Source organism: Pezoporus occidentalis, unplaced genomic scaffold (assembly GCF_034315485.1).
Source record: "Pezoporus occidentalis ecotype Australia unplaced genomic scaffold, CSIRO_AGI_Poc_V1 ctg4, whole genome shotgun sequence".
Classification (NCBI taxonomy): Eukaryota; Metazoa; Chordata; class Aves; order Psittaciformes; family Psittacidae; genus Pezoporus; species Pezoporus occidentalis.
This window is the reverse complement of record NW_026915724.1, coordinates 28,754,193-28,780,229: the sequence shown is the minus strand read 5'-3', so window position 1 is coordinate 28,780,229 and position 26,037 is coordinate 28,754,193.

Below are 26,037 nucleotides of genomic sequence, written 5' to 3'. Positions count from 1 at the left end.
ATAAAAATCTATGCAATAAATACATAGTGATATAATGCTATTCTTTTTCACAGAATAAAATCAGGATATTAGCACGATTACAAATAAATTTATGGTTTGTGGTGACAGCAAGAGTATGCTTTATGTTACTGCAAAGGTGTTTACGTTGTATGTCATATTTTCTAAGTTAAGCATTTACTGGAAAACATAAAAGAATCATGCAGATAAACTAGAATTTTGCCTAACTGACCTCAGACTTCACTTAATATATTCTGCTCGTGTTGGTGAAAGCTTCCGTGTAATGTTTGTCCACAGAATGACAGATGACTGTTAAATGGAGCCTTAGGCAGTGAAAATTATAATAAGATTCCTTTAGGTTGAATCATTACAGATGCTGTTTTTATTTGAGAGTGAGTGCTTTGTGTATTCAGTTAGTCAGGAGATTTGAAGAGTCAGGGACCCATTAAACTTGCTGGTATGTCCTAGTGTGGTACTGCAGTAGTGTTTGAGGCAAATAGAAACCTGGGATTACTGTTACAGGTACTGAATAGAGGACAGCTGTAAAGGTTAAAGATGAACACAGTAGAAACTTCTATGGCATGAAGGTTGAAAGGGCAAATAACTTGTTATGCTCCTATTAACATAAACCTCTTGCAATTAAAATATTAATTTATATGCACTTGGTGTGTTATTAAAAAGGTGTGTTTCCACCTTTAGACTGCCTCTCTAGCATGGGCATCACTGTGAGCATGTAATAAGTTGCTCTGTGTGCAGATCTGAAAGTGAATGTTTATTAGAGAGGAAAGGGTAAGGGAGGTGGAGAGAGGATTAGGGCCAAGGTGCAAAACAAGAGGAGGGTAAATTATTGTGTTGAGTGGGTCAGTCACTAAAATGCAGCCTATTAAATGGGAAAAAAAAAAAAATCTAACACTTTTACCAGTCAAGAAACAGAAGAAACTGTCTCGGAATATTTATGGTCCAAACCAAACAAAGAATACGGAAGACATTTCAGATGATGCCATGTTTTTCTTAGATATCCAGTTCAGTTTTGTCTACACCAGAGGTTATAGGGTTTTTTCATGTTCAAGTTGTCTTGGCCGTGCTGTCTCACTGTGACCAATCTTAACTTTTAATATTAAGGTTTTCTGAACTACCTCTGTCTGTGAAATCAGCTTAACAATCTTAAATGAATGAAACGGCTCAGAAAGCAGTTACTTACGTACTTGATGTAAGTCAACGCACAGAGACTGATGCACAGAGACTGAGGCACAGGTGGTTTGACTGACTTGAACAAGATTAACAGCCAGTGGGTTACACAGAAAGATAATTCAAGATTTCCAGTTTCATGGGTGCATTGTTTAAATTGGTCATGGGATTACTAAGAACTCATGTGCTCATGATAGATGGTTTTATTTTCTTATTGCTGCACTTACTCACTCAGAAGGACAGTTTTCTATGCAGAACTATAAATCTCTGCTTGAAATGCAAAATTAATATTTTCAGCAGCTGACCTTCACTGTGTTTTTGAGGTAGAGAAAGCACTATTCTGTAAAACCTATATACTAAGAGGCCTAGATCCTTATAACAAAGCATCACTGTGAGTTAAAAACATTGGTTTTGCATATTGATACTGCATCCCATATCATGCTCTGAGTTTTGTTCCTATGGTTACCCTGAAGGGAGTGCTTTTGTAGCATCCAGCTCAGAGCAAGGTGAACCCTGAGAAGAGGCAAAAGGAAAATCAGTATTGAAAAGAGCCAGGCATAATGGCTCTGGGTTCATAATGCTTGGAGATCTTCCAACAGCACTGTTTCTTGGCGGTACTAAACCAATTAATAAGTGGTGTGATAATGATAAAGATGCCTCTCAGGACAGAAGACAGTTTATTTAAGAACTATAATTCAGGACACAAGAAACAGTTTTCACCCATTACTCACTGTAAATCTTTAGTAATTTTACTTACCAGATTGATGCCAGTGTAAGTAAAGTGAGAATTTAACTGCAAAGCAGAAATAGGGCTTCCTAGCCCCCTTTCTATGTCTTTCCTAGGGCAAAATTTATAAAACTAAATTATCAAAGGCAATGAGTTAAGCTGATGAAAATGCAGAATAGATGGATGAATATTAAGGCAAATGGCCAGTGGCCTTTTCTTGCTGACAGCTGGACACTGATATGAAAAGGCACCAGAGGAAGAGGTCGAGTTCACCAAGATAGTGATGACTTCACTGTTCTGAGAATACAGCTGATGTACCTGAGCTTGACTTAATGAAACATGAGAACAGCCTCACCTTAAAGAAACTCAGACACCTCCCACACACACTTGAGAAAGTGAAGAAATCCTCCCCCTGCTCAGAAGCATTGGAAGCATACATGGTAAAACACAGGAGTTTGATAGCCCCACTCACAGGAAAATCCAGGCTTCCTCTTTGCCTTAACCCATGTTCTAAAAATAATCCTAAAATATCTGCAGCACCCTGGAGGCATGGCCCTGCTGCAAACTTGATCCGAGGACAGGTCCCTTCGCAGCCTGCTCTTTCCCTGTGCCGCTGCTTTTCAGCCCCACTGCACCTGCAGGTCTTACCTTTTCCATCTCTCTACCTTAACAGTAACCGTAGATTTTCTTCGGGAGGTTGGGGGAGAAGAATTTTTGCAGCTCATACTAGGTTTTGGCAGGCCCTTTCTGGACTTGCTGCACTGGAGAACCCAGCTTTCTCTTCTGTCTATTTTAGCTTTATCCCTTACATTGCTACTAAACCCCCAACAGGCATCAAAACATTCTCCTGAAGCAAAATCTCTGCCAGGCCATATTTACCAGTGTTTTTCTTAACAATATAAATATCTTTCACTTCTTAAACACTTTGATTTTTACAATTCAATCTTATGATTGTAATTGTCAGCCTTAAATAGAATGACGCACGCAGTTACTTTTATCGTTGAAGTCACCAGGATAGTCTTTTAAAACATTCAGCCAATTGTTATCTTGTGAATTCAATTTTTAGAGCCTATTTTTTTAATCCCTGATATTTTTTATTTATTTTTTTGACCTACAGTGAAAAGCCTATTTTTATATATATATATATTATTTTTTTTTCTTACTAAAAGGAGAATAACTCTGGCAAGGAAATAACAAGGTATGATGTGGATAAAAATAAATTTAAAGTTAAGTAAGTTGGCTGTAACATTGAACATCAGTATTGTGGGGTAGGAAACTGAAGTTTTCATTATTTCAAATGCAGCAATATTATCTTCATGGCTTTTGAATCTGGCACTAAATTTAGCTAGTATCAAAGTACTTTACCTCCTCCTCCCCTCCTGCCTATGACAAATATAATAGAATCATAATTTCTACATCCATTTTTTACAGTTCTGCATTTCCATTACAATTTCTTTATCTGCCCAGTCCTGTTATTTTAACTTTGCTTCTGAATTTTGCCTGTGTATGATTTGAGTTTTTGATATGACAAAGATTTCTTAGACTATATATGCTGTAATAGTAAATACTTTCTAAAGACCTGGGAGGAGGGGAAGGGAGAGGGAATGATTAAATTATTTGGGTTTTTTTTTTTTTTTGTTTTTTGTTTTTTTTTTTTTTTTTTTTTTTTTTTTTTTGTTTGTTTTTTTTTAAGGAAGTAGCCAAAATCCCACTTGTATTGTAGTGACTTTAACTCATTTTTAGTAAACATTTTATATAGAATTAATTCATTATCAGAGACCCATACACATGTGAGAGAGCTATCATTATCCTTATGTGACATCTGAAACTGTCTGAAGTACCACCATGGGAGATGAAGGAGCTGATTCTGAAATTAATGTAAACCTAATGGTAAACCTTTGGGACTGTTACAGACTTCATCATAATGTAGCTCTAATACATAATGGTTGCAAACATTTATGCTGAATTTAATCATGTTCCCAGTGTGGCTCAGGATAAAGGATGGTTTCTGAGTACTCACCACACAACTATACGTCTCATAGTAAACACATCTTGAGTAGATCCTGAACTTTTTAAGATGCAGATTAAGGTGAATCCCAACCTGTGTTGAAGTCTCCGGTGAATGTAGTCATGAGATGACTATGCAGTACCTGTCTCCCTAATATGGACATTGTTAGGGTATGCTTAGTATGAAAAGTAGAAGAAGCTCCTCTAAAATTCATGTTTTTCTTCATGTCAGTGTTTACCAGTTCCCAGGAGTTTATGTCTGGGTCCACGAAAATATGTAGCAGCTCTGTATTGTTTTAGTTGCAGCTGCTTGTAGGATGTTAGCAAAATGTACACACAACAAATGTGCAACTGCACTAAAGATAGCTCTTAAATCCCTAATGATCTTCATGCAAGTAAATTATAGAAGTTGATTTCTGAATCCAAAATTATATGCAAATGAAAAATAAACCACTCAGGTTTTCATTCTTGCTGACATTTAATTCTATAGTACTTTCAAATTTCATGTTTTCATTGTTTTCATATTATGATTGCAATCTTGTATTCAAATACATGTCAAAAATCTAAGCCCAGAAAAGCAAGTGAAAATAGAATTTTTGAGAGGTGGGATAATGTATTTTTTTCTCATTTAATTCTCAGAGTGTTGGTTTCTGTTATTATCTTTGTATGTTGGCATTCTAATAAGTTTCAAACAAGTGAAATTTTACACATAAACTCATGTTACAAGAATTATATTAAAAAAAAATAATCAAAGGACCGTGATATTAGTGACTTGAGGATTGTGTGGAACTGTCCTTATCTCTAAATACTGGTGAAGTAGGATTGGTGACTTCTTTCCCACTTAGAGTTTGTAGGTTCTTCTTCATTTGAGTGAAATATGAACAGAAGTAGGGTGCTTCTCAGTTGCTAATGGTAGTGATGGGAAATGGGCACGAAAGGCAATAAAAACTTGCCTCAAACTCAAAGTCATACAAAATTTGTATGTAGCTGACAGGTAGATATAGGCAGAATTCCTATATTACCCATTGTTACAGGCAAATGTCGCTCAACTTGGAATTTTAATTGCTAATTAACACAAATTTGTCATCACTGGTTCAGAGTATAAGGTACAGAAAATAAACAATCAATCAAGCGCCTTGGGAAAGAACCCCTCCCCATCTCTCTAGTTCAATTTCATTCCAACACTCCTCTCCCATTGTGGCCTCACGTCCTCTTTTGCTGTGCATAGCACTCAGTGCCTCCTAGTCCCTTTGGTGAGGCAGCGCAGGAGGCTGAGGACCTTGTGTTAACACTTTCTGTCTGTTGCTCCTTTGCCCTTCTCACTGGTTTTACTCTGCTCTGGAGAGTGTTGCCCATGGCTGCAGTCCCTCAGAGGAGGGAAAAAATATATCTGATTTGATGTCTCATATCTGACATCATTGTTCACTATCCTCTACTTCTTTATTCTCCATTGATAAGCTTTTATAAAAAAGAAATAAAATTAAAACCCTCCAAAACAGAGGCCCCCCACCCTGATGAGACAATGGTTTAAGATGTGTTTGCTGCATTTGGTCTTATTTTGATAGCCAGCAAAATGCTCTGCTTGATGCTTACCTTTCTGTCTAGCTGTGCTAAGGACATAGATGTAATATTCACCAGAGGCAATATTTGCACTAAAGGTGTGCATGTGAATAGCTAATCCTTCTATTCTGTCTCCAACAGAAGCTCAGTTGTTAAAAAGCTGGTTATTCAGGTACAGGCAACAAGGGATGAGATTACTACCTGTTGCTGAGAGACAGGATGGAAACCACATATGGTGAAATCAACACTCTTTCCCTGCAGAACCAAGGGCAAACATGACACGCTACAGAAACCTTAACATTTTTCTATATAAATTTTAATTACATGCCTTTTATTAAATGAATGACCAAAAAAAAAAAAAAAAAGCAGAGGACACAAAAGATAGGGGAGAGAAGAAAAAACCCACCAAGCTAATCAAATCATATTTCTTATAACTCCCTAAGGTGATGTTGATCACAAGCAAATCTAGCAGCTAATTATACTTGTATTATAAATGTGTGAATGTAGCTCTCTAAATATAAGGTGACAACAAGTGATAATGACAGGAACCTTTACTGGGTTTGATAGAAAGCTCATTAGCATTAATAAAAGACTTTCCACTGACTGATGGAAGCTTGTTTAATGTTTAGTGGATGCTAAAGTTTTTGTAGTCTAGAGAATAGATAGCATTTTGTTTAATTTATTGCAAAAAGATAAATATTTTGTATGCATGTTTTTAACAAGTTGTCTCTAAGGTAAATGAGAGGAAATAACAGAAATACCCTGAGCCCAGTTTCAGGGCATAGTTTTGTGGTGAGCTGGTCTTCATCTATAAAATATTCCTCTTCTGTCAGGGGCTTGCTCTGTTGCTGTGGTTCATTATCTTTTGAGCTGTGCAGATACATCTATGTGTGGACTCCACCAGTAAACAGGAACATTGATATAATCCTGGTTTAAAGAAAATCTAAGACCTCTCTCCAGAGCAAACCTGTGTGATACATCCTGAGTTTGTTGCATACTCTGGGAGTATCTAATCGATGCTGTATAATGAAGAGTTCTATTTAATTTGTTGCAGCTTAAGTGAAAACCTGAGCCTATGTTGAGGCTGAGAAGCTTGTAGAATTAGTGGAATGATTTAAATACTTGACTGAATATCACTGTGTAAATTTTTTAAAAGGAAATTATTCATTCTTCAAAATATTAAAGCTAAAACCACCACATTAGTGCAGGAAATTCAAATTTCAGTGTCTTTGTGGAGGTGGAGGCATTAATAAGAAAGATGATTTATTAGAATATTTATTGTGTCCTCACACTTCAATATGGGTGTTGGAAAGTATATCTTCCTGAGCCTTTTCTTTGGGGGAGATCCATGGGTAGAGTGGGCTAAATGAATTCTCCTGCGCTGGTGGGAATGGAAAAGGTAAAGCCCATGTGAAAAAAAGCCTCGAAAAGCACTGCTATGATAGAATATACTAATGCTTATTCTGTGGAAAAAAAGTATCCAAACTCCAGTGCAATCTATACATGCCTGAGATAGGCTTTATGTTAGCTAACTTGAAGACTGCCAGCAACCTGCTTCAGCTAGCTTAGCTGAAGTTTCACTGTGTGTGAAACTTGCTTGGGAACTTGGGAAAACCAGCATAATCAGTATATGCTGAAGTAGCTCTATGCTCCTCTGCCTGACCTCCTCCAAACCCAGAGTCTTCTTCCACTGTGTGCTCTGGAGATCAGATAAGGTACATTTTAGTACTAGTCCTTCCCTTTCAGGATTCTGAATTGTTGTATTTTTACTTTCGGTTTCCAGAAATTGCATTGGAGCATCTGTCTCAGCTGCCTGACTGCCAAAGCTGGCTATCCTTTTAGAACAATGTTGGCATAAATACAGGTGGTTTTCCTTAAGCTGTTCACAAGCTTACTGAAAGATTGAAAAGGTATGGGCACAGTGCATCAGCTTGAGACTCATTCTAGCCAGGGATCAAAATATAATATGGAGAAAGAAAAAAAATCTAACTATAGTCAAGTTAGAAAACTCATGAACACGTCCCTGTGGAAATTTCCAGTTATCTCTTGCTCTTGTTTGTGCCGTTTTCAATACCTCCTGTGATTAGATCCCAGGAAGAGTTCTGTGACACCAGATGGCTATGTTTTGCTATATCTCCGTTGATGGGAACATAGTACTAGTCCTTTGACCTGGTTTTGATTTACTGGACTTGTTTGCTTTATATGACGCCAATTGATCCAAGTATTCTTAAAAGTAAAAACTTGAGCTATGGAAAAAAGTATGTAAGGAGTGTCTGATGTTTTGAAGTCTTAAGAGTAAACACACTAAGCTTTGCCATTTTAGGATGTTGAATGAAATGTTTATATTATTTTATGGCTCCGATGTTTGGTCTTACAAGTGTAAGAATGAAAAGGACCAAAAAGGTGTATTTTGATATATTATGATGTATGATGATACGTTCAAATATCCTATCCTAAAAAATAAAATGTTATGATACATTATTACATCAGAAACTGGCAGAAATCTCTTGCATCTTGACACCTTAATGGCATGAGGAAAAGAAGTTGGCACTAGCACCATCTGAATGCCAACCAGTGCATCTGTAATCTGGATTTTGACAGTACCAAAAAGGATTCTGTATCTACAGCTGTACTTTTAACTTATTCCCTAGGAAGGTTGCCAGGCACTGGCGTTCATAATTCTGAACTAGTACCTGGACATAAATAGTTGAAAATGTCACGGCCCACACTGGGACAGCAGTTAGTGTGTATCCAGTTTGGGTCAAATGCCTGCCTACATATTAGCATCAAAGTAAAGTAATATCTTGATTCAGCAAAACATTGCTTTTTCTGAGTTGCCAAATTAATTGCACTGCCTAACTAGTAAATTAATCTCGACTTCCCACAGCCACTCTGCATTCCCATGAATGATTGCATCTTCACTGATTGTCTTCTCTCTGGATTTCACATTTCACATCTTTACATCTAGCGCTTTTTAATGTTTAGTTTACAGATTAGTTTGGAAAACGTGTTGTACCAAGTCAAAACAATTTCAGTAAGGGTGAAGATTATTGCCTTTTTCGTTAAATTACTAGTAATTATTCCTATTTTAATTAGTTCAAGGTATGAGAAATGCAAGGAGAAGGAAGACAAAGTTAGTTACTAGCAATCATTTAGGCTATCAATAGCTTTTAACAAAATGCACCTTGCAAAACATCTGTGCTCACTGAGGTCAGCACAAAGCCATTAATTAACATCAGATGATGACAAAGTGTTTCATTGGCTTTGAGTCTAAGTAAAATCTCTCCTGATTTTGAAAGAAAGCTAGAACATTTGGCTGTTATAAATGTAATTAGCATGAGAGTTTCGGATTTTTATTTTTGCATGTATTGTTCTCACTGTTGAATAGAAATCTGATTAAACTACAATTTTTTTTACATTTAGCTGAACTTTTCTGTTACAGTTTGTGGATAAATACTTTCAAGCAACCATTTTTTTTTTCCTTGTTGTTAAAATTCAAGAGACTGTTGGGTTTAGGTCTGTTTTGCACTTAGCAAGTGTCGGATTTTTCTAATACATACAATCAAAACTATTTTCCTTACAGAAAAGTGACTTCATTACAACTGCAGAATATGTAATTGTAGGGCAGGGTAGGGAGAATCATTTTATCAAGTCTTCATGAGTTTCAAGTTTTTAGACAAAGGTAGGAAATGAGTAAGATTTTATATATTTGTAGAAATATCTTTGAATATGCAGATACAGTCTACTTTGGAAAACACATATTATTATGTCCTTTCTTGTACAAGTCTGGGCTGGATACAAAAGCACCTAATTTATTTTATGGCAGGTCATTGTTAGTGGGTAAAGACTTTGACAAGTTTATACCATGATTAAGACCTAAATAATTTTCTTAAAATAGAATTACGTACTGTGAATATGCAGAGTTGCTCATACCAATTTGCCTACTTGCCACATTCCTAGGTAGTATGGTCCTAGATTCCATTTGAAATAGATTGTAAAATCATTACTTAGGGAACAAAATTTTTTCACCTCCAAATTGTACAAACCAAAGATGCAGCATTGAAAGAGGTTGAAGACTGCTTTTTCAAATGGTTTTTCAAAAGCCATGCTGGATGGGTTTGTTGGTTTATCTTTTTGTGGTTTTAATTTCTCTCAGAGTTCAGTACAAGGGAAATGACTGAACACTGTCCTTGCCTGCACTGTCTAGAGGGGATGTCCTGCTCTGGTAATGTATCACAGCTGAAATGCATGTAGGAAGCACATCATGTACTTTATTTAGAATGGATTCTGCAGAACGGTGCCATCCATTGCAGATACGCCAGAGTATTGTGTGCAGTTCTGGTGTCCTCAACATAAAAAGGACATGGAACTATTGGAACAAGTCCAGAGAAGGGCCATGAGGATGATCAGGGGACTGGAGCATCTCCCGTATGAAGATAGGCTGAGAAAGTTGGGGCTGTTCAGCCTGGAGAAGAGAAGGCTGCATGGAGACCTCATAGCAGCCTTCCAGTATCTGAAGGGGCCCTATAGGAATGCTGGGGAGGGACTCTTCATTGGGGACTGTAGTGACAGGACAAGGGATAACGGGTTAAAACTTAAAGAGGGGAAGTTTAGGTTGGATATAAGGAGGAAATTCTTTCCTGTTAGGGTGGTGAAGCACTGGAATGGGTTGCCCAGGGACGTTGTGAATGCTCCATCCCTGGCAGTGTTCAAGGCCAGGTTGGATGAGGCCTTGGGTTAGATGGTTTTGTGTGAGGTGTCCTTGCCCATGGCAGGTAGGTAGGTTTTAACTAGATGATCTTAAGGTCCTTTCCAACCCTAACTATTCTATGATTCTACATAGGGCTAAGCACTTGTTAAAGGCAGTGTCATTAATACTGTGTCCAAGGGATGTTTTGAAGGAATTTATGCTTACTAATGCAGAGGTATAAGATGTGACTGCTATGTTCCTAGCAATCAAGCCTTTCCACAATGAGTTAACAGATTTAAAAAAAATAAATGTACATATTCAAGTAGCATAGCTGTCATTTAGGTGTACTTCAAAAGGTTAGTGGGGGAAGTAGCTAATTTTACCTGGCTGTAATGCAGTTTTCATCATGCAAAACAGACCTCTGCAGAGCAAGATGGTGTTGTGACCTAATAACTCTTAGGTGGATTAGAAGTCACTGTGATCATCAGGACTTGTTTCAGAAGGCACACGTTTATGTCCCAAGAAAATTCCCATGAAGTATTTGCTTAAACGTTTTTCTAAAGATGCCTACATAAATCATGATGCCAGTATATGGAGATGTAGCTAAAATAGCTGGAAGTTCACCGATCAATTTCTAAGCAAATATAGGAAGTATTTTCTAATATTTCTTTAAAAAAAGAAAAGCCAAAGTAAACTGCAGCAAACCAAAGCTGGTGATATCTGTTAGGTCCTACTGTGCAGAGCACAAGGACACTCTCATCTAGTACTCTTAATAGCTTTACAAATGTTCTCATGGACTTCTCACCTTCTGATCTCCATGTTTTGAAGAGTTACCAGAAGGCAGAACATAGCTGGACTTTTCCATGGCATTACATATCTTTAAAAAAAAAGTTTGCATCCTTCAGTCACAGCATGTGAAATAACTGCCCTTCAGAAAACGCATCTGGAGGTGATCTGCTGAGTGTAAGTTACCATGATCACTGGGAGAACTACCTAGGGATTTTTGGTGGCTTCATTTGTAATGTCCATGAGGTAATAAGTGGCTTACATTACGTATATGTTGGAAAACTGGAGGAGAAGAATCACAGCTGTGTGTTTTTCTGCCTTTTGATTATTACATTATGTAATTTGTTTTCCATCTTCCCACTTCAAAATCCTTCCTATTAAGGCTTTTAATTTCAGTTTATTGATGTTTTATTATCTTCCACCTTTTACATCAGACTATGGGGATACTTTTTCCTTTTTTTTTTTTTTCCTCTTCTGCTATTTTCTTTCACTGTGTTTTACTGATTTTTGTTTTCTTTGTCTACTGAACGGAGTAGCTCAATTAGAGCTATATTTAACAACACTTTTCACCAGCTCTGTCGTCATTCCTGGAAATAAGGTAGCATTTATATAATCAAGTAATGCTTTAGCCACTGCTTTCCGGTACTTGCAAGGTAAAATGAAAATTCTATTTGTGATTCATTAGTGTAATTATAGCATTTACCAGAGTACATGTGGGCAAGTAAGTACACACACAAGTTAGATAATTGGGTCAATAGTGAACAATTTATGCTTAACAGGACTTGATTTAATAAAGGTTTGTTTAATCAAAAATGAGATGCCGTTTGCTGGAGAATTTTCCATAGAACTTAGAAGTTCAAAAACATTTTTCCTATATTAAAAAACAAACAAAAAAGTACATGTGCTCTGTATGTTGGACATATACATATAAATGTCACTGTTTTATGATCAAGTCAGGTGTTTTAACATCTCCCTAGCTGATGAGTGCTGACAATTGTTTAGGACTCTATTTTGGATATCCAAAACTGGATCTGGTAATTTGTAAGCTTTTGATTATTTAACTTTGAAGAGCACATATTTTATCTTTCCGCTTTTTCCTTTGACATAAACTGACTGTCAAGGTGAAGAATGAGTAAGAAGTATTTATTTGTTTATTTATTACCCAAATAAAGACCTGCTCTCTGTCTAACAACTAGGATAGCAAACCTGGTATTTCAGGGAACTGACACAGACTGACAAGACAGAGTACCCATGGCTCTCTTGCTGCCTTCTGCAGTGTCCTGTTTCAGGCAGCTAGTGACTTTGTGTCTAGAGCTGTCCTTGACAACATTAAAATACCCAGAGCAAGGCTGCAGAAAACATGGCTATGCATTTCCAGAATAACTTTCATGGTTCCTTCAAGCTTTGCTCTGCAATGTTTCCAACGTGGTGATGAGTTTGGTTTTAGTTTGTTTTGTTCTTTTTCCAGTTACAACCTTTCAGACTAAATCAGAGCTCACTGACAGAGAAAAAGGAATAGCTAGACTCACACTGAACAGTGAGGAACCTCCATTCAGGTCTCTTCTTGGTATCACTCAAATCACAATTTTCTTCTTGGGCTACTCTAATGTAAAACATCACAATGTAGTTCTCTGAACGATCATGAAATCTAGGACTACTTCACTGCTTCTCAACTCAAGGTAATGATCACTTCCTCAAAATTAATATAGTTTAGCTTCTTTAAACAGTGTCTCATTATCTGCTGACCACTTGCAATCCTTGCATGATGTTTTAAGGCAAACTTGTTTGCTTAACAGGAATTCAAAATCAGAATTACTTGTTACACTACTCAAGTAATTGGTGCAAATCACAACCTCTCTCGATTTCCAACCTTTAAAATGGAAATTGTACTGACAGAACCTAAACCACAAAACATTTGTACTCCAAATTTAGATGTGACTATTTTCAGATCTGATGTACTTTCTGTAAATGTCATAGGGAAATAATTTTCCTGAACAGAACCTTTAACATGTGGACTATTGTGCATATGTTAGACACACTCTGGGTGTCAGTGTACAAATTTGCATGGTTTACATGTCATGAAGTGAATGTAGGAGATCGCATGTGAAATTACACTCTTGTCCCAGAGATAGGCCAGATATGTCAAGCATATGCCCAAAGTTATTGAAATCAGGAAGATTTCATGAGGAAATGCTGGATTGGCTCTTAGGACATTGGGTTCTGCTCTTTCCTTCCTAGACTTTTAAAAACATTTGGGCCACTGGTCTGGTATAATATATGCAACTTTTCCCAGACAAAAAGCAAAAATAAAAGAGAAAACCTTATTAGTGTTTGTGACAAGTTAATTCTTTAAGTGAAGGATTTTATATTACCTAGTTATTAACACCAATTTCCTTTTTCCAGAATTTAAAGTTTGCAATGCTGCATCACCTAGTAAATAAAAAAGCTATGTGAGATATTAATATTCCAAAAATGATTCATGACATGACAATGATTCAAAATTTTTTTAAAAAGTGAGCTTGCTTCAAAGAAATGAATCAATTTAATTTCAGACCTTGCTCATGACTTTTTCTTTTTTTTCCAAATTTGCCTTTTCTCATTTCTAGATGTACTCATTTCTCCCTTTCTGCTTTTACACTAATTCTACTGTTTAGTCAGTTAGGTTAAATAGCATGGAAATGATTTTTACTTAAAAAGTAAAATTAAAAGAAATGCAAAACTGTTGTAACACTTCTGATTACAATTCCCTTTCTCCCTCCCACACCCTGCTAAGAAGTGGAGATACCTGCACTTTAACCCCAGTTTCAGTGAGGGAATTGATAGATGACCACAGGCCAAGCAAAATTCAGAGAAATAAAGCTATCAAATAGTTTTTAGCTGAAGACTTCTGGTTGCAGTGCTTTTTATTACCAATTTTATATAAAATAGAAAATTACTTTGCTATAAAATAAAAACCCATAAAAACTATGTGGCTTAAACACAATTCCACTGCACTGTTATTTTTCAAATGAGTAAAAATGATGCACCAAAATGTTTGCAGTGTGCTGCTTGGTCTGAGAGGAGCAGAGGCTCCATAGGGACTGTCAGAGCAGTGTATTGGAAGTGGGTTTTTTTGTAAGCACAAGAGCGCCATAATCCCAAGTCATGGTTCAGGACTTTCTGTGTTGCAGATGGTGTAAAAACAAAAGACAAAGAGACAATATCCACTTGTAAAAGCAGAAGGGAAAATGAGAGTGAAAAAAACCGAGACAATACTCTGATGTAACACTGGTCTCTGAGCACACAATTTGTAGTTGCTGTTGAGTTTATTTGTAGCCATCTGAAGGAAGGAAGGTTTTGGGAAGAGAATAATCAATTTCCTCTTCAGATGTTCACTGGGGGGGTTCTCTCAGGTGTGAGTGATGAGGGAAACACAAAGGTTATACAACCTCGTTATCCATTTTTCAGGTATGAGTGACCATTGCAGGGACCTGTGAAGAAGGTGCAACATTCATGCACATAAAAACCTTGCTTCTTTCCCCAAAGAGTTCATAGCCTGAATAAACTGTAGGCAAAAGAGATTTATGGGGGGATTCAATCAGGGGTCCTTAAAATAACGCAAAAAAGTCTGCAGTGAACTTGGTTGAACTGTGTGTCCTGAATTACAGCCCAGTGACTTAAAAACTAAATAATCTTTCTAACTCCTATTCTGACTCCTAGAGCTTTTTACTCCCCAGAATTCCTCTTAAATTAATTTTCTAAAATCACACAATTGGCAGCATAGAGGATATTAATATTTTGACTACACTAGAAAGGAATAATTCTATTGTGAGTTTCCAATAGTGTCAACATGATTTTTATAAACATATCTTGAGATTTTGCTTATATATAGATGTAAAATATATAGTGTATATATATGATGTTAATATATATTTATTTATATATTATTTAATATATATGTATATATTAGCATCTATCTAGGCAGACTGGGTGAAGTGTTTTCTGTATTAGGAAACACTTCAGTCAGGTGTATAACAATATCTTGCCTCCTCACCACTCACTCTTTTTCGATGGCCCAGATGGGAAAAGAATAGAGGATGGAAAGGCAGCTATAAAGCTATACCTTAAGTAAAAGTGTGCGTGTATGTGAGAAAGATGATGGGATGTCCATTTGAAATCTTCATTACCTGCCTTATTTGAGGTACTGGACTAGCAATGCAGCAGAGTTAGAAGGTCATTTGTTTATATACTCTGTGAGTCACATCTGTGATAAACTTGACTTGCTGTTGTGGTTTTAAATAGGCACATCTGCTTGTAAATGCACGAAAGAGGCATACAATTCAAAACAGGTTTTCCCTTTCAATTCATTCCTTTTTGCTTTATTGCTGAGTGTGAGCAGAGCAATTTGATTTTGGTCTTCCAATCGTACCTACTTTGACAGTTCAAAATGTCAAATGATATATGAACACCTACATAATATTGTCATTGTGTATTTTCCATGACTATTAACATAAATGAAAAGCAATATGATGTAAACCATTCTCTGTATCTACAGGCTTTCACATATCTGAGAATGCTATATTTAAATGTTCTGTGATGAACCAATTTCGTTTTCAAAATATGCAAATTATAGCAGCAGGCACTTTTAACACTTTAAATGGTCTTTGTCTAATAAGATGAGTCATTTTTCACTTATCAAATTCAGAAATAAAATTGCATATAGCTATTCTTGTTCTTCTAAATGAGAAGAGGAACCATATTTCTTTTATTGCCTGTCAGTTCTGAATTACTTTAAGTGTACTGTGGGTGGACTGTGCTCCTATACTTTCTTTTCATCATAGCACCCAGAAATCAATCTGGGTCTAAAACTCACCCTTTTCATTAGGGTGGGTCTAACTGGTGTTTAAAAAGAGTAATGCAACCATAACCTATGATTTTTCTTCAAGCAAAGTGATATTTTGTTCCAATTAGTGCCTCAGTTCTATTTAAAGTGGAGCATGTCACCTTGTTTCCAAGCTGGTGCTTGCAAATTTTTGCTAACTAGTAATAGCTATGTTCACTGTTAATGCACCAGACTGTGAGGTCACCCAAGAGGATTTCCCTTCTTCTCTGTGTTCTTCTGTTTTTTTTTATAAAAATAAACTGTAGAGATGAACTTTGACCTTCAAAAATACAATGATTCTTAAGTGAAAAGAAATAAATCTAAATTTTAAACATGCTGTATGTCCACTGTATTCAGACAACTGTTTTCACTGGAGGCAAATTCAGCCCCAAGTTGTTATTTATTAGTAAAGCTTCTTATGAGCTATACTCTAGAAAAAAAATAAATGCCTAGAATATGGCTCCTAAAAGTATGCACCTGTGTTTGCTGTCTTCAGGTGTACTACTGTTGATGTTGGAAGGTGAGTGAAGATGGCATGAACTCTTTTAAAAACTGGTTCATAAGCTGTTGTGAGATACCTATTTTCTTAGTCCTGTGTAGACTTGTAGTATGTGGATTTGTTTAACTTTTTTAAAATACTGACTGTAAACAACAGTAATGGAACCTGTATAAGATGTGCTGAGCAGTTTGATATTAGAAATTACTGCACCTGTTTATCTAATGAAATAAAAATGGTAATGCTTTGCATTATTTGAGATGCACTGTCATTGTCATGATAGATCTTTCTTGTACTTGAAATAGAATACTTCTTGAAAGACCTTGGTAGAAATACTTCTCTAATACCTGGTGTAAAGTCTATTGTTTAGAGGTCATATGAAGAAATATTCTAATGTTATGTTCATATTTCAAAATAATGCCTAGCTGAAACTACAGTGTATAGAAGTTACTATAAGGGGACACAAAATATAGACAATCCTGAGGGTTATTTTGAGGATAAATAATCCTTCACTGCTCAGGTTCTAAGGTGTGGCTGGAGCTCATGTAGGTATATGCCTCAGATGGTTTCAAATGAGATAATTTGGTACTGCTAGTACTGCAGAATATTATTGTCTGTGTTACTAAATACTGAGCCGTGTACATTCTCAAGAGTAGCCTTGTGTGGCTGTTGACACAGAAAACACAAAATGTTTGCCTTTTTTTTGAGTTTCTGTATGTCATCAAGACTTTATACAGTCAGCATTCAGCACACTGATGCAGCCTGCCAGATTTTAATGGTCGGTGATACTGACATGCTCAGGGGCATGGTTAAGAGGCCTACAGGCATCCTTAAACTGGAATATGAGTGTGGTTGTGTCATAACCACCTAAACACCTAGAGGAGGCAGTGTTGGTTGCACACTTGAAAGCCTCTCTAGGGTGTTGTTTTTTTTGTGTGTGTGTACATATGTGTTTGAGTTTGGTTTGGTTTGTTTTTTTTCTTGACTAATTCACTTTATGAGGGATGTTACCTTGTGTCTAAATAGTTAAAACAGGAATATAGTATAGAAATAATCTCATTGTGCTGATCTTATCAATGGCAGTGTGGCAAATAGTTCAGATCAATATACTCTGCAGAGTGTATTTCTGAGTACTGGGGCGGGTGGCATAAACTTGTAGTCTGGTGCTTTTCTGTACTGAGGTTATGCACAACATTATAATTTTTGTAGAGGGTTCCTGGTGATTAAGATGGATTAAAGGTGTGTGTAATATTACCCTAGAGCATTTTGTGTGAATACATTTAAGGACCTATTTGATGTTAGGGTATTTAGCTGAATCAATCCCCAAAGCCCCAGTACCTTGCAGAGTTAAGTGCTTGGCAAAGTGAGACTCCACAGCAATCCTGGGAAGATAATCCACTTCAGAGTGAGATCTCATCTAGTATCATTCCCCTCTTGATTCACCTCCTCCCAAAAAGCTCCTCTTGACCATAATATGGGCACCTGTCATCATGTCAGTTTAGTTGTCACTCTAAAACAACAACAACAAAAAAGCCATTGTTTCCAAACTTGAAAAAGTACTAATTTTTAGCAGTTTTTGTGTACTTCAGATGTCTCTTTCTTAAAAACAAGAATAAACAAGAACCTTTAAACCAACCTTCACATGCTATCTGATATTAAACTTAGAGTCATAGAATGGTTTGGGTTGGAAAGGACCTTAAGATCATCTAGTTAAAACCCCCCTCCCTTGGGCAGGGACGCTTTACACTAGACCATGTCACTCAAGGCTCTGTCCAACCTGGCCTTGACACTGCCAGGGATGGAGCATTCACAATCTCCCGGGGCAACCCATTCCAGTGCCTCACCACCCTAACAGGAAAGAATTTCCTCCTTATATCGAACCTAAACTTCCCCTCTTTAAGTTTTAACCCGTTATCCCTTGTCCTGTCACTACAGTCCCCAATGAAGAGTCCCTCCCCAGCATTCCTATAGGCCCCCTTCAGATACTGGAAGGCTGCTATGAGGTCTCCATGCAGCCTTCTCTTCTCCAGGCTCAACAGCCCCAACTTTCTCAGCCTGTCTTCATACAGGAGGTGCTCCAGTCCCCTGATTATCCTCATGGCCCTTCTCTGGACTTGTTCCAAGATTTCCATGTCCTTTTTATGTTGAAGACACCAGAACTGCACACAGTACTTCAAGTGGGGTCTCACAAGAGCAGAGTAGAGGGGCAGGATCACCTCCTTCGACCTGCTGGTCATGCTTCTTTTGATGCAGCCCAGGATACGGTTGGCTTTCTGGGCTGCAAGCACACACTGATGGCTCACATTCATTTTCTCATTGACCAATACCCCCAAGTCCTTCTCTGTAGGGTTGCTCTGAATCTTTTCTCTGCCCAACCTGTAGCTGTGAAAAATATGGTATTTTCCAAAGCTCTTAGGATTATCACAAAAAAATATACTGGTTTTAATAATTTCTAAAGGCAAATATAAGGATTATTGATACAGTACCCTCTCCAAGCTATACAGCTGAGGCAAAACAATAAACAATCTCAGCCCCAAAGGAGTTTGTTTCAGAAAAAAAACCAAACAAACCCAACCCATAAATTGCTAAAATTGGTGCTTTAATCAGACTAGATCTTGCAACCTTTATCCTCAAGACACTCTAATTGTATCAATTTAGAACATACTCGCTATAAATCTAACAAACTGTTGTCTCTGAAATAGGTTTAGCAGACAGTTAAGTTTTAGAGTAAGGAGAATTAAGCTGATTTTACTGTTTTGTAGATGCAGTAAGTATAAAAGCCATAATAAGATCTAATGAAAAAAAGGTGTTGTTTTTTTTTTTCATTGCAAACCAGTAAGTGTATGACTAAATTCTTCTAGATTAAATTCTGAGAAGTTGGTTATAAAATAATCTACAGGTATTTTTATGCAAAATAATCTGTTGAACCTGTTCAGGACATAGCTTGATAGGACAATAAGGATAGAACTGAATTTCTCAGGAGTTAAAGCTCTAGTGGAAATTAGACAGAATTTGAAATTAGAAGATTGCTGCTAATGGATGCCTTCTTGTTTTAGCTCAGCATTGAGATCCTATTCTCTTTTATTGACTTTGGGAAGTTGCAGCAATGGAAGAGTAATTCTTAGTTTAGTTGGAAATTGATATATTATGTGTTCAGTTTATGTTCCTCATGTAGTGTTAGCTGACAATCACCTCTATAAGTGATAATGGATTTTAATTTAAAAAAAAATGTTATTTACCTTTTTAAGATGTGAAAATAAAAATGTGAGAAATGTGACGGTATCCTGAACACTGTATAAGAATGTATTACGGGCAGTCCAATGACAACCACTGAGGTGCCTCCCATTGTTACTAATTACATAAGGTGGCTTTATAATCTGATTAGCAAATAATTCCTTGGTGATAGACTTTATGGCTTTTCTGGTTTTATTTCATAAATAGCCAAGTAAAAAATCCAGGGCAACACTTGTTTTGTTAACCTAAGTATGAAATATCTGAATTAGGAATCCTGAAAATTAGCGCTTGTAGAAATTGGATGCCACCATCGATTCAGTTCATTATATGAACTTTAATACTAGAAATACTGTTTTGGAAGAGATAAAGAATTATTATTATTATTATTACTTTTATTATTAATTGTTTTTGTGATAAACACTGCATAAGTAGTATGTATACTGTATATATTAGGATGTGTAGAGATGCATTATTTTCAGAGTGAAGAATGACAAAATAAAAAAAGGGCATTTGAAGTTGTCTTAAAAATGAGGGGTTTATCATATACACATTTTTGTTCTGTTTGTTTGTTACCAGTTCACTCAGAGGCACTTTGTTGCGTGTTTTCTATTTCAGTAGGCAACTAATTGTATACCTAGAGGGTCACTGGCTGGGGAATTTTTTTTCTCCAAACTATGTGACTGATTAAAGCCATTGAAGACTGAGTCCTTTGGTCACATTTTGTCCATGTAACTTTTGTTGCCATTTCAATTAGGCATGCAAACCTTGGAGAAAAAGAGACATCTTCAGATAAGATTCTGGACTGAGCAGAACAAACTATCCTCAAGTTGTATGTTTAAATGTTATTGTTTGACATGTACTGGTGTTCTTATTGTCCAAAAAATATTAAGGAGAGTGTATAATTTTCTTCAACTGACACCTTCCTAGGCAGAGTTTGAGATGTTCATCCTTCACCTCTGAATGAATTGTAACTTTAATTTTTCAAAAAAAGCTGTGCTCTTCCAATATTTTCAATGGATCTGAAGCTATGGGCTTCTCTCAATAGTTACAATAAGCACTGCCCTACAGCTTCTTCCAAGAGCAAAGTTCTAACTATGTTGAAGAAACATAGGATAAAGATTCTAGCCTTCCTGTCTTCGCAAATTGCCTCTCTTGTCCATTCAGGAGTGGTAGTGCCCTGAAAGACATATACAGAGAGGAAGCTGGATGCATAATTTAGTGTCTGTGGTAAGGTGTAATATGTATTCTGACTTTCAGCTCTTAAGCTATACTCCTGTAGTAATTTGAAGTGGGGTTTGTTTTGGCTTTTTTTTTTCAGCTATGAAGGCAGAGGCTGTCGAAATTAATGAGAGTTGATATTCTCATGTAGTTACTTAGCTCCTAGTAGGCTGGGTCTCAGAGGAAGACATATAATAGCATGCAGTAGAACGATTACAAGGCAGTGACACTGTCAGGCTTTTGTGTTTTCATTGTCTTGATTTTGTGACTTTGTACAAGTGTTGTGTGTATGCAGTAACTTTAAATTTTAATTCCTTCCTTTTGTTTCTGGGAGAGTGAGCTCATTCCATGTCACTGCATTTAGATGGAAGGAATGCAGTGAAGCCTTGCTGAAGATCAGTTGAATTCAGGAAACACACAGGCCAAAGGCTGACCTAGTCGAGTTCTATTCAAATTCTTGACACTCTTGAATATTGCAGAGGTTTTAATTGTAGGTTCTGCTTCTGTGAGTGATTTCAGCATGCCAGACAAGTGACAAAATTAAAAACGGATGCTGTAGTATCTAAAATCATACAGCAATTAGCCAGCTGCAATCAGGAACTTTGGCATACGTCCACATAATGCTATGCATACCAAGTCTCAATGTTTTATTTATACATAGAAAGTGGTAGCCTTGTTAAGAAATACAATATTTAATTACTTGTGCAACCTTAGTAAAATTTCAAGCTGAATTTCAAAGGTGCATGCAATTTTGTATTGGGGAAGGATATGTCTGTCTGGAAAGCCTGCAGGCTTAAGGTTGTGATTAGATACCTAATCTATTCCTAATTGTATAGTGTTTTCTATTAATGGTGAACTCTTGTAAGAAAACAAGGATAAAGCATGTTTTGATGCATTGTTTTATTTGTTTAGCTTAGATCAGGTGCACCAAAAAGTATGTTTTCTTTCACTGAAATAAAGAAATTATGAATAAAACAATATATTATTACAGTGGGTATGCAATTCTGTCAGGTTCCTGTTTTTTGTGAACATGAGATATTGACATCTAGGAGCTACATAAGTAATGGTAAAATTGGTTAGAAACTGTAGGATATAAATGGTACATTGACCATTACATTTTATTACCCCAGCAACACAGTTCCTAATTCTGTTGTATCAGACCAACAACTATTACAATTCAGTTTCCTTTGTACCTTTATTTTAGAAAGAAGTGGGATATACTATGTCACTGGGCAGAATCTGAAATTCCACAGAAATTCTTTCTGAAGTCAAGAGCTAGGTGGATATTCAGCAAAAGTATTGCTATACGTTTGCTCACTTTTTATATTGAAGTGTTTACTCTTGATAATCATTAGAGACAGGAAAAGGTGGGCAAGATGGAGCTTGTTCTAGCCAAGCATATCTTGCCTGACATAGTGATATTCTGTCCTAGTCCATGTGCTGAAGATGCACTCAGGAGGACCGGCATGGTTCATTTTTAACATTACATAAAATATTGTTTATCTGCTCTTGGTATTATAGTTGATGTAAAACTTGAAAAAGTTTAGCTATTTCTTTATCCCTGAAATGAATGCAACCTCCTAGCCTTGCTAGAGACATGTTGAGACATGGACAAAGAATCTCCAGACCATAAAATATTTAAATACAATCAGAATAGTTCCTGAACATCTGTTTTCAGAGGTCAAAAAGATTGAGCAACACAAGGCAAAATGAAAGGAAATGGAGAAAGATATTATGCTTAAGAGAAAAGTAAGGATAATTGATTTAACATCTGATGAAAAAATATTGGTAAAGTTTTCTGCGTTCTTGAAACTAGAGGTAAATAATCAAAGACAAGCCCTACTTAAGGACTGGAGACCCAGCCTTATCATCAGTTTATTAAATCCATTCAGAATATCTTTGCTATGACTTTTCTACTTCAGGTACTTAAAAGGTAATTGTATCTTGAAAAGGTCAGGAGCTATTGTACGTTTTAGATTAATATTATAAATAAATTAATCCTGCCTTAAAATAGTACACAGTAGTACATGAAAAAGTTTAATGAGAAATTTTTTGAAACAACGAGTTTTTCTTCGGGTTACTTTCAATAAATAGTGAGGAGTTTGATTTAAGTCTGTGATCTGAGTTTACCCTTGATGAAAATGAGTTGGCTTCATGGGAATTACAGCAGGGAACAACCTGTTCCAGAATGCATTTTTACCTTCATTTTGTCATAGGTTGACGTAGCGCTGTGGCTGCAGAGGACAGCAACTGCATGGAGAATAGGAGTGAAACTGGTTATTAAACAGAAGTTAACCCCATGGTGGCAGAATTATCAAGGATGCAAGTATGTCAGTAATGAGTAGTCCTATCACATAACTTGGAAATCATGCAGGCTGACGCTTTGCAAAGACCTAAATTTATCATTCAAGAAAAACGTTAAAAAAGGTTGTTCTAAAAAACTTCCTTGTGTATTTGAACGGCATGTTGCCATCAGTTTTGCTTATTTTAAAAACCTCATCTGTGACTGAATTTCAAGGCTGCATATAGCAATTATTGACATCTCCGCCTAACTTGTATTATGTCCACACTGAGACTAAAGTAAAGCTTAGGCCATGAACTGTGGAAAAGAAATAGTCTTTGTAGATACGGATTATATTATCCAAAGATAATGATTCAGTTTTAGCCTGAACTAGCAAATTTCAAGTAAAACAATAACGAAGAAAAGCTCATTTTGCCAAAGATGTGTTACTGTTATGACAGAATGTCAGGCTATTTCTTCAGTCTTGATTAAAATGTTTGGGAAAAAAAAATGACAGCAAAAGTAGAAACCATCTATAACCAACCAGCTACCTAAGAAGCTCTGAAAATTTTGTTTGAAACTTGAGGCACTTTTAAACCATGTTTCTTTAATTTCATTCTCTGTTGTTGTGGTGTCATCCTCCCCCCACCCACCACTCCATTATGTCTGGTTTTGCTTAGGAAAATATAGAGAATTTTTGAAACATCAGGAGAGGCAGTTGTAATGTTTTAGTCATTGTTAAAAACAAGTTACTGGAAATGTCAACAGAGACCTGATTCCTATAAGCTCTGCAGCTCATTAAGATTGCAGGCCCTTCAGATATTTCTCTGAATTAAACCTTGAAACCTTTTGAGATTCACTGGTTATTATCTATTCTGGGTTTGGAAACAGCAAACTGTCAAGTAAAAAAGGCTTAAATTATGTAGAATCGGGAGACAAAAGAGGGCTTGTCAGCCCTAGGTGATAAACTCTGGACTGGGATGCTGAGGCAAACTGCCTCAGACTTCTGAATGGTGAGAGACTGTCAGTGCTTGGTCCCACTCTTTGGCTTCTTTCCCCATTCAGGTGAACTCTTCAGATATTTTATGTAGAAGTTATGCTCTGTCCCTGCTCTAAGGCTGTTGCTGGTATTTTAGGGAGATGAAGTTAGATTAAAAAAGGTAATTTGTGTGTACAAACGTAAATACATCCAATATAAGTACATCAAATAATCCTTTTCACTGGCTGATGAAAAAATGGTATTTTCCTCCCTGTTTCTGCAGAAATATGAACAGCCTCGGGAATGAGGAATGATAAGCTAATTTCACAATAAAGACCAGATTTCATGTACAGGCAAGAGTCTGTTTTACATTGATACTGTCCTGGGTTCAGCAATAGCAGTCAATTTTTCTCCTTCTTGGTAGCTGGTGCAGTGCTGTGTTTTGACTTCCAGCCTGGGAACAGTGCTGGTGATACCGATGTTTTTGGTTGTTGCTAAGTGATGTTTACCCTGACCAAGGACTTTGTGAGGCTCATGCTCTGCCAGGGAGGAGGGGAAGCCGGGAGGAAGCAGAGACAGGGTGCCTGACCCAGGCTAGCCAAAGAGGTATTCCATACCACAGCACGTCATGCCCGGGGTGGGAGGGGTAATGGGGAGTTACCCGGAAGGACACGGGCTTCTGGGTCGGACGTGTTTTTGGCGGGTGGTATTGTATTCTCTTCCCTTGTTATTTTCTCTTATCATTGTTGTTGGTGGTAGCGGTGGTGATTTGTGTTGTACATTGTTTGCTGGACTGTTCTTGTCTCAACCCGTGGGAGTTGCACTCTTTCGGTCCTCCTCCCCGTTCTCCGGGACTGGGGAAGGGGAGAACCCTGGGGCGGGGGGGTGCCTCGATTGCATTCAGCCCGGCACCACTCACTGGGAGTGAGTGAACAAGCTGTCTGGCTAGGGTTTAAACCTCGACAGTTCTTTTTGGCGCCCAACGTGGGGCACGAGGGGTTGAGATAATGACAGATCTGACTGGATTAATAGTCACTTGTCACAATGCTGATTTATTGGCTCTCAGAGTTGTTCCTCTTGATCTCACAGTTTCAGTATATCGTATCTTACTTCCATCCGGTATTTGCTGTGTTAGCATTTTTCAAGTGTGGCGCTTGGGCTAAGGTTTTTGTCTCATTGTACTTTATGGTAATGACTTGTAATACCATAGAATCATTGGTCATGAAACTGATCTGGCTTATGTTCCCAGTGTGGTCACCACCTTTATACTTTGGGAGGTATATGATGGAGGTGCTTAGCAATTACCCATCTTTTTTCTCCTTCTCAGGTGCTCAACCTGTGAAGGAGACATCCTTTTACCCTCCCAGTCCTCCCCCCAGGCCATTTACGTTTGAGAGTTTTGAAGTTTTTGAATGGCCTTTTAATGCTGTTGAGACTTGTTTGCTGATCGTGATGGGGATCACCATGTTGGCATGCATACAGAGTGTGTTTTGCCCACGACTGATTTCAAGAGTTAAGCAGAGTCAGGTTTGGGTTTTGTCTGGGGTCAAACAACAATGTAGGAGGACCAAGAGATTTTCCCAGAGGCTGGATAGTCATGAGTGGCAGGGTGTGTGGGATAGTATGGGCAAGTATCTAGATCCGTGGGCCCCTCCAGTACTTTGGAATTTCACCACCAAACAACTGCAAAATCCAGAAGAATTAGTAAAACACTTAAATAAGGTGTGTGGTCATTCTGGCCATACCAGAGATGGACAAATCATGGCAACGTGCTGGGGCTTGGCCTATGCTTACAGGGCCTCGTTCAACACTATCCAGCACCTTCAAAAGGAAAAAAATGTCTGTGGATCTGAGGGCAAAGCAACAGTCAGCACAGCTACCCCAGCTCCAAGCACAGCAGCTACATCACTCCCAGCAACAAGTACAGTTGCTACTCAAACTTTGGCTGCAATGACCAGCGCAGCTACCCCAGTGGCAAGTACAGCAGCTGCTCAAACTTCGACTGCAACAGAC